This window comes from Lissotriton vulgaris, chromosome 5 (assembly GCF_964263255.1).
Source record: "Lissotriton vulgaris chromosome 5, aLisVul1.2, whole genome shotgun sequence".
NCBI lineage: Eukaryota > Metazoa > Chordata > Amphibia > Caudata > Salamandridae > Lissotriton > Lissotriton vulgaris.
Window position 1 is genome coordinate 580,979,332 of NC_141693.1, and position 6,916 is coordinate 580,986,247.

Sequence of the window (6,916 nt, forward strand, 5' to 3'; positions counted from 1 at the left end):
TAAATCTAAGTTGTCTATCCTAAAAAGAAGGAGAGTTAGGCTTAAGGCCCGTTTAAAACGTTCTAAGGAAGACGCCCTCTGGATTCAATTGAGGGAAGCTTCTTATAATCGCCAAACTAAGACCTTTTGGTCCTTAATTGGCAAAGGCTGTGGTACCAGAGCTAGTCCTACGCCCATTGCCATTGAGGAACAGGTATGGGTTCACTATATTGAGAAGTTGTACAGTAATAATAATTCTCATGGTATTAATGTTGAATTCGATAATGTCTCAGTTACACTTGACTGTCCAACAGAAAAGGAAATTGAATGTGCCATTAAGAATATGCGTTCCTCTGGTGCGATGGGTCCTGATAAAATCCCAATTTTAGTATTAAAAAACCAGAGTGAACTTTGGAGTAAAATACTCTTCCCAGTGTTTAGATTTTGCTTTTTTAGCGGAACAGTCCCCCCCTCCTGGAAAGGAAGCATCATTGTCCCTTTATATAAAAAAGGGGCAAGAGATCTACCACAAAATTATCGGCAAATTGCCTTGCTTGACGCCATTGGTAAGGTGTTTGCAAAATGTGTGCTTTCTTTAATTAATGATTGGGTATCTGAACATAAAATTCTTCCCTTGGAGCAAACAGGTTTCAGACAAAATCATGGAACTTTAGATAACCTGACTGCATTGCAAGTTATCAATGAAAAATATGTGAAAGTGCGGGGTGGTCAGGTATATGGCGCCTTTATTGACTTCTCCACCGCTTTTGATAAAGTAGATAGAAATTTGCTGTGGAGAAAGTTATTTAACCTAGGTATGCCTACATCCCTTATTAAGTTAATTCGCGCCTTGTATTCCGACACTTGGTGCAGAGTTTTACTTGAAGGTGATCGCGGCGTATCCAAATTAATTCCAACATCTAATGGGTTGAAGCAAGGTTGCCTTTTGGCTCCGCTGTTATTTTCCTTATATACCGTTGATTTACCCATCGCTCTTGCTACTTGCGCCGGTATTGCCCCGTCCCTGGGGGGTGTTCCAATTGCATGCCTTATGTATGCAGACGACATCCTAATTTTGGATCTCACCCCAAAGGGCCTAAATAATCGGTTGCATGCACTTTTTGAATATGCTGAAAGTCATTTCTTATCAATAAATACGGCAAAAAGCAAGGTGATTTGTTTTTCAGGTAGAAAGAAGCCTAAATGTTTTAACTTTCCATGGGTCGTGGGGGGGGAAAAACTAGAATGTGTGAAATCTTATACCTTTTTAGGTAAAATTGTCACTCATAATTTAAGTGACAAATCACACATAGACAATAACTCTCGGAAAGCTATTTCTCAGGGAAAGAGCTTAGTTTCCCTGTATAAAGCCACAGGTAGAAGGCATTTCTCTATTCTTTTAGATGTTTTTAGAGCGAAAGTTCCAGCCTCCCTGTTATATGGAATTGAGTTAGTTGATCTAAAAAAATGGAGTTTTTCAAACTCTGCGGAAGGGAAAATTCTTCGGAGTTTAATGTCGGTAGGCACAGCAAACTCGACTGCTTCCTTGAGACAGGAATTGGGTCTACGTAGCAGCAGGGTTCAAGGTTTGGCTAGTGTTATACGCTGGGTAGTAGCTTTATCTAAAGGTGAACCCAATACCTTAAGAGATCTCATAAAAAATGAATTATTAGGATCTTTTAATGACTTCTCATCAATTGTAAAAAACTTCAGACTTGCTGTGTTACAATTGAAATTGGATGAGGAGACTCTATTTCTATTATCCGCTCATCAATTAAAATCAGTTTTGAAGTCATCCTCTTGGGAATTGGGGTTTTGCCTTGATAGAGACTTTTGTCTAACGAAAAAAGGTTGTACGCCTGTTATTGAATCTTATACCCTACGGAAAGCTCAACCATATATGTACTGGAACATCGCCTATGGCGTGAGACGCCTGGTGTACTTATTAAGACACAATCTGCTTCCGCTAAAAGTTCTACAAGCCAGCTGGTTTGGTTGTTCGGCACGCTGTGATCTTTGCCAATTGTATGATCAGGATTTAGATCACGTTATGTTCGTTTGCCCTACACTGATGCCTTGCAGGCGTAGATGGTTAAGACCAATTTGCTTACAACTTAAAATATTATCAGCATCTTCGTTTAAGGCAGCCTTGATTAACCCACCTAATGAAATGTTTGCATTTAAACTGTACAACTTTTTTAAATGTTTTTTGGACTTTTATTAAGATATCTTATGTGATTAGGATGGAACTATATTTTTTTATGCATTTGTTTTTTGTTTTGTATGTATTTGTTGTTTTATGTGGGCCTCATAAAGAGTTCCTTATCATAATAAATAAACTTTGAAACTTTGTACAGTTAAAAAAAAAAAAAAAAAAAAAAAAACTACAAGGTCAAGAGAGGACATAAAGTCACTAAATGCATTAAGAAGTCTCTGGAGGCCCAAGTGTGTCCTAGCTATTAAGGCAGCATCATCCGCGTACAGGAGCACTGGGATGTGAGTGTCTCCTGCACGTGGAGTGTCCACTGATGAGGCCAAAAGAGTTTTTTCCAGAGAGTTTATGTACAAAGTGAACAGCATAGGGGCAAGGATGCAACCTTGTCGCACACCCCTGCCAGATTTAAACCACGCTGTGCGATGCCCCTCTTGATCCATTCTAATGGAAGCCTTGAGGTCTTTATGAAGTTCAGCCAAAAAGTGGACCAAAGGGGGGTCCAATCCCATCTGTAACAGCATGCCCCACAACTTGGCTCTATTCACTAAGTCGAACGCTGTAGACAGATCCATGTATGCAACAAAAATAGTCCCTTTTTTAGCCTTTGTATATTTAGCAATTATCATGTTCAAGTTCAGGCATTGGTCCTCTGTCCCTCAGCCTGACCGGAAACCATACTGGGCATTGGACAAAATGTTATTCTCTGTGGACCATTTGTTAATTTTCACCAGTAAGATTTTTCCCAGAATCTTCATAGAGGAATCCAACAGGGATATGGGGCGATAACATTTTGGGTCATTTCTTACTCCTTTTTTAAAAATTGGTACAATAATTGAACATGCCCAGGTATTTGGAAAGCCCCCCTTAAGCACATTATTAAAAACATTCGATAGTACAGTTGCCCATAGCTCTAGGTTTGATTTATATAAGTCCAATGGGACCCCATCGGGCCCTGGTGCTTTGTTCTTGGCGGACCCAATTATAGCGACCTTGACTTCATTTTCAGTGAAAACAACCACGGGTTGCAGATTAGTGTTACACGGTAAACAGAAACTTTCATAAAATAAATTGCTCCCATAGATAACTGAAAAATGGTTAAGCCAATCTGACTCAGGTATATTGGCCTCAAGGTCTGTGTTGCATGTCTTAGCAAATATGGGGTTATTTACAATGGACCAGAATTTAGAGCTGTGTTTTAGGGTGGTGGAGTCCATTAGAGCATCCCAGGCTTCTTCTTTGACAGCCTTTTTTCGTATTTTTACCGCCTCTGCATATTCTTTCCTCAGTTGAGCTATCACTGGCCTATTTCTTGGGGAATGTTTTAGTGCAGCTATCAGTGCAGAGTGGGCTTTTGAACAAGAATGATCAAACCAGCCGGAGGCTGGAGCGGGTCCCCTTTTAGGGCTGAGTGTTAATTCTTTCTCCACCTTCGAGCAAATAGCCTCAAAGGCGGCAATAATCTCTTTGTCCCCCCTAGCTGGGTCCCTGCAAATCTGGAATTCCACCGCCATTTCATGTTCAATGAGATTCAGGAAATCTTCAGGGCAAACTTTGCACCATTTTAAACGCTGCCCATTATCTTTGCTCTTAATGTGCTTCACAGAAGTGGACAACAAGACCTCCTTCAACAATCCAAGTGATCCATCCAGCGTTAAACACACCGGATTGTGATCACTTTCAATGGCGTTGTAAAAAAGGACATAGTGGAGGAGCCCTGGGGACATAAAGATGTAATCAATGATGGATTCACTACCCCTAGCATTGTAAGTTACCACCCGTTCATTTTGATCAGCAAAACCAGGTTCATAAAGATCATTAGCTGATAACAAATGTTCCATAGTGGAACCCTTCAGGCTATGCTCAAAATGGGGAGGGGTCGTAAGATCAGGCCCATCGAGGTCTTTAATCTGACAATGTGATTCACATAAGTGAATATTAAAATCACCCATTAAAATAATTTGAACAAAAGTGGTTTGTTTTGACATGTAATCCGCAACAAATAAATTTAAACAATCTAAAACAGAATTTTGGGGGCCACCCTGCAGAGAATTATAACAATTTATAAGGAGTGTTTTATTTTTGTCTAATTGACATATTTCTACCAGTTGAAAATGGTATGAGGAACTATGAATTTCTCTCACACTCCCAGCTATATTGAGGGATACCAAGAACATCAGGCCGCCAATGTCCCTTCCCGCCACGGAACACTGTGCTTTTACAAAAAAAGAGGAATAACCATCCAGCCAAAAAGAGTTGTCCCTGGCCCATGTTTCCTGCATGGCTACTATATCGTATTCTTTCAGCTGGCCTAGCCAGATTGGGTCATTTTGTTTTGCACGTAAGCCAGCAATATTCCAGGTCAGAATCTTAATTTTTCTATTACCTCCCTCTGTTGTTACCTCCCCCACATTTGAAACTGCATTACACAGGATAGAGTTATTAGCTGAATTACAGGGGGTAGGGATGTCTATAAGGGCATCCTGTATAGAAGCTGAGTGGTTAGTTAGCATAGGATCTAGTCAGTCCATGACGACCTGGTTGTCAAGAACCGCAAATCTATTTGAAAGAGGCAGGTTGTCTGGAAATGTATTCATTACCGGTGTGGCTACACCACTACCCCTAGCCCTCTTAGTCACCCATTCGTTTCCTTGCTGCTGGAAATTTTGGTTGCCCTGGTGCCCTGGATTGTTGTTTAGCTGGGGCCTACCATACCCATCCCCAGTTGACCTGGGAGTGGGGGGGTAGAAAAAACCCAGCGGCATAGCACGCACACCCTTACCAAAAGGATCTAAAGGGGAAGCGTCCCAGAAGAGTCGGCTAGTGACATCACGCGATTTGAAATTAACTATGACACAGTCACCCGCCACACATTTCTTGGTTTTACCAACCCAATTGACCCTTCTACACATCAATATATTAGCTGAGATGTTGCTTTCACCCGTGCAATTTGTATTGCACCACTTATCTGTGTGATTACGCAGCGTTGCATGATGTTCTACCTCCCCCGCACCTAGTTTAGGTACGTTAACCAGGACAGCCACGAAGGGTGTTGCATCAGGAGGTAGATGTACTGGGGGCACCCTAGCCCTCTGGTCTCCCAAGGGGCATGATGACCTAGCCGCTAAAGATGTGTCCAGTTGAACCTGGTTTGGTGCAGCTTGCGGTAAGGGTGTGTATCTACCATTTACAACTTTTCCTTTGACTGGTGCAAGGCTTTCTGTAGGTGCAAGGCTTTCTGTTGGTATGTTAGTTACTGGGTTGCTTGGTGGGTCAATATCTATTGGTACTGGGACACGCTGTTGATTACTCAAAAAATTATTAATGCGTTCACATTTGATCAACAAATTGTTAACACAGTCCCTCAATGTCTCTGTTATATCTGTTGCAATTTGGATTAGGGCTGATTCTAGCCTCTCAGTAAAAAGTTTTTCCAATATTTCCATGAGACCCTCCTTGGTAACATAGGAGGCCTGCTGTCCCCCAGGTTGGATGTTGGCCACAGTTTCATCCACACTCACAACCTCATTACTAGCGGGTTTTACAGAGATAGGCAGTTCTGGGGAAGGCAGGACAGTGGGGGTCTGTGCCAGATTAGTCCGACAGGCTTCGATTATGACCCTCGGCTCCAGTGGTAGACACCTAATGGGCGAAGAGATTGTAGTGCTAATGCTTCCAGATGTGGTTTCCAGCGCCAATGCACGTTCAGAAACTGCTATCTGGGTGGTTAGTTCGTCCATTTTGGAAGTCAAATATGTAAGAATACTGGTTGTGTATTTAGGCACCTTTGCATTAGCCTCGCCTGCCGCCGATGTATTCAGTTTGCGCTTACCCATGATGAAAGGGACGTGGCCCGTCCCGTCCCTGGTCGTCCTTGGACGGCCTTAGACGGCCCGCCCTCTGCCCGGGCTCCGCCCGGCGTCGCCCGCGCGCGTCCGCGACGCGGAGGTCGAGGCTCCGCTTTGTAGCGCCTCCGGGCGCGAGTACAGCGGAAACCGGAAGTCCGCGCAAAGCCCACTGGGAGCTGTAGTCTCTAGCCGCTCCTAGGTGTCGATGGCGGCGAGACTCACAGCGTTGGCAACCCAGGGGCTGAGGCAGAGTGCTGGCGTGCTGGCGTGTTCACAGGTAAGCAGGTTGGCGCTGTGTGCGCTGCTCGAGGCCCCCGCTCCACCGAGGTCGAGGCTCCGCTTTGTAGCGCCTCCGGGCGCGAGTACAGCGGAAACCGGAAGTCCGCGCAAAGCCCACTGGGAGCTGTAGTCTCTAGCCGCTCCTAGGTGTCGATGGCGGCGAGACTCACAGCGTTGGCAACCCAGGGGCTGAGGCAGAGTGCTGGCGTGCTGGCGTGTTCACAGGTAAGCAGGTTGGCGCTGTGTGCGCTGCTCGAGGCAGTACCAGACTGCACACAGACACTGCAGTGGCAGGTCTGAGGTACATTTACAGGCTGCTTATGTGGGTGGCACAATCAGTGCTGCAGGCTCACTAGCCGCATTTGATTTGCAGGCCCTGGGCACACACAGTGCACTGTACTAGGGACTGAATGGTAAATCAAAAATGACAATCATGGAATCACCAATCCATAACAACAACTTACAGGGAGCACTTGCACTTTGGCACTGAACAGCAGAGGCAAAGTGCCCAAAGCATCTAGACCAGCAAAAACAAAGTCCAATACATGGCAAAATAACATTAGGTGAAGGCAAAAATACAGGGGAAACCCATGCCAAT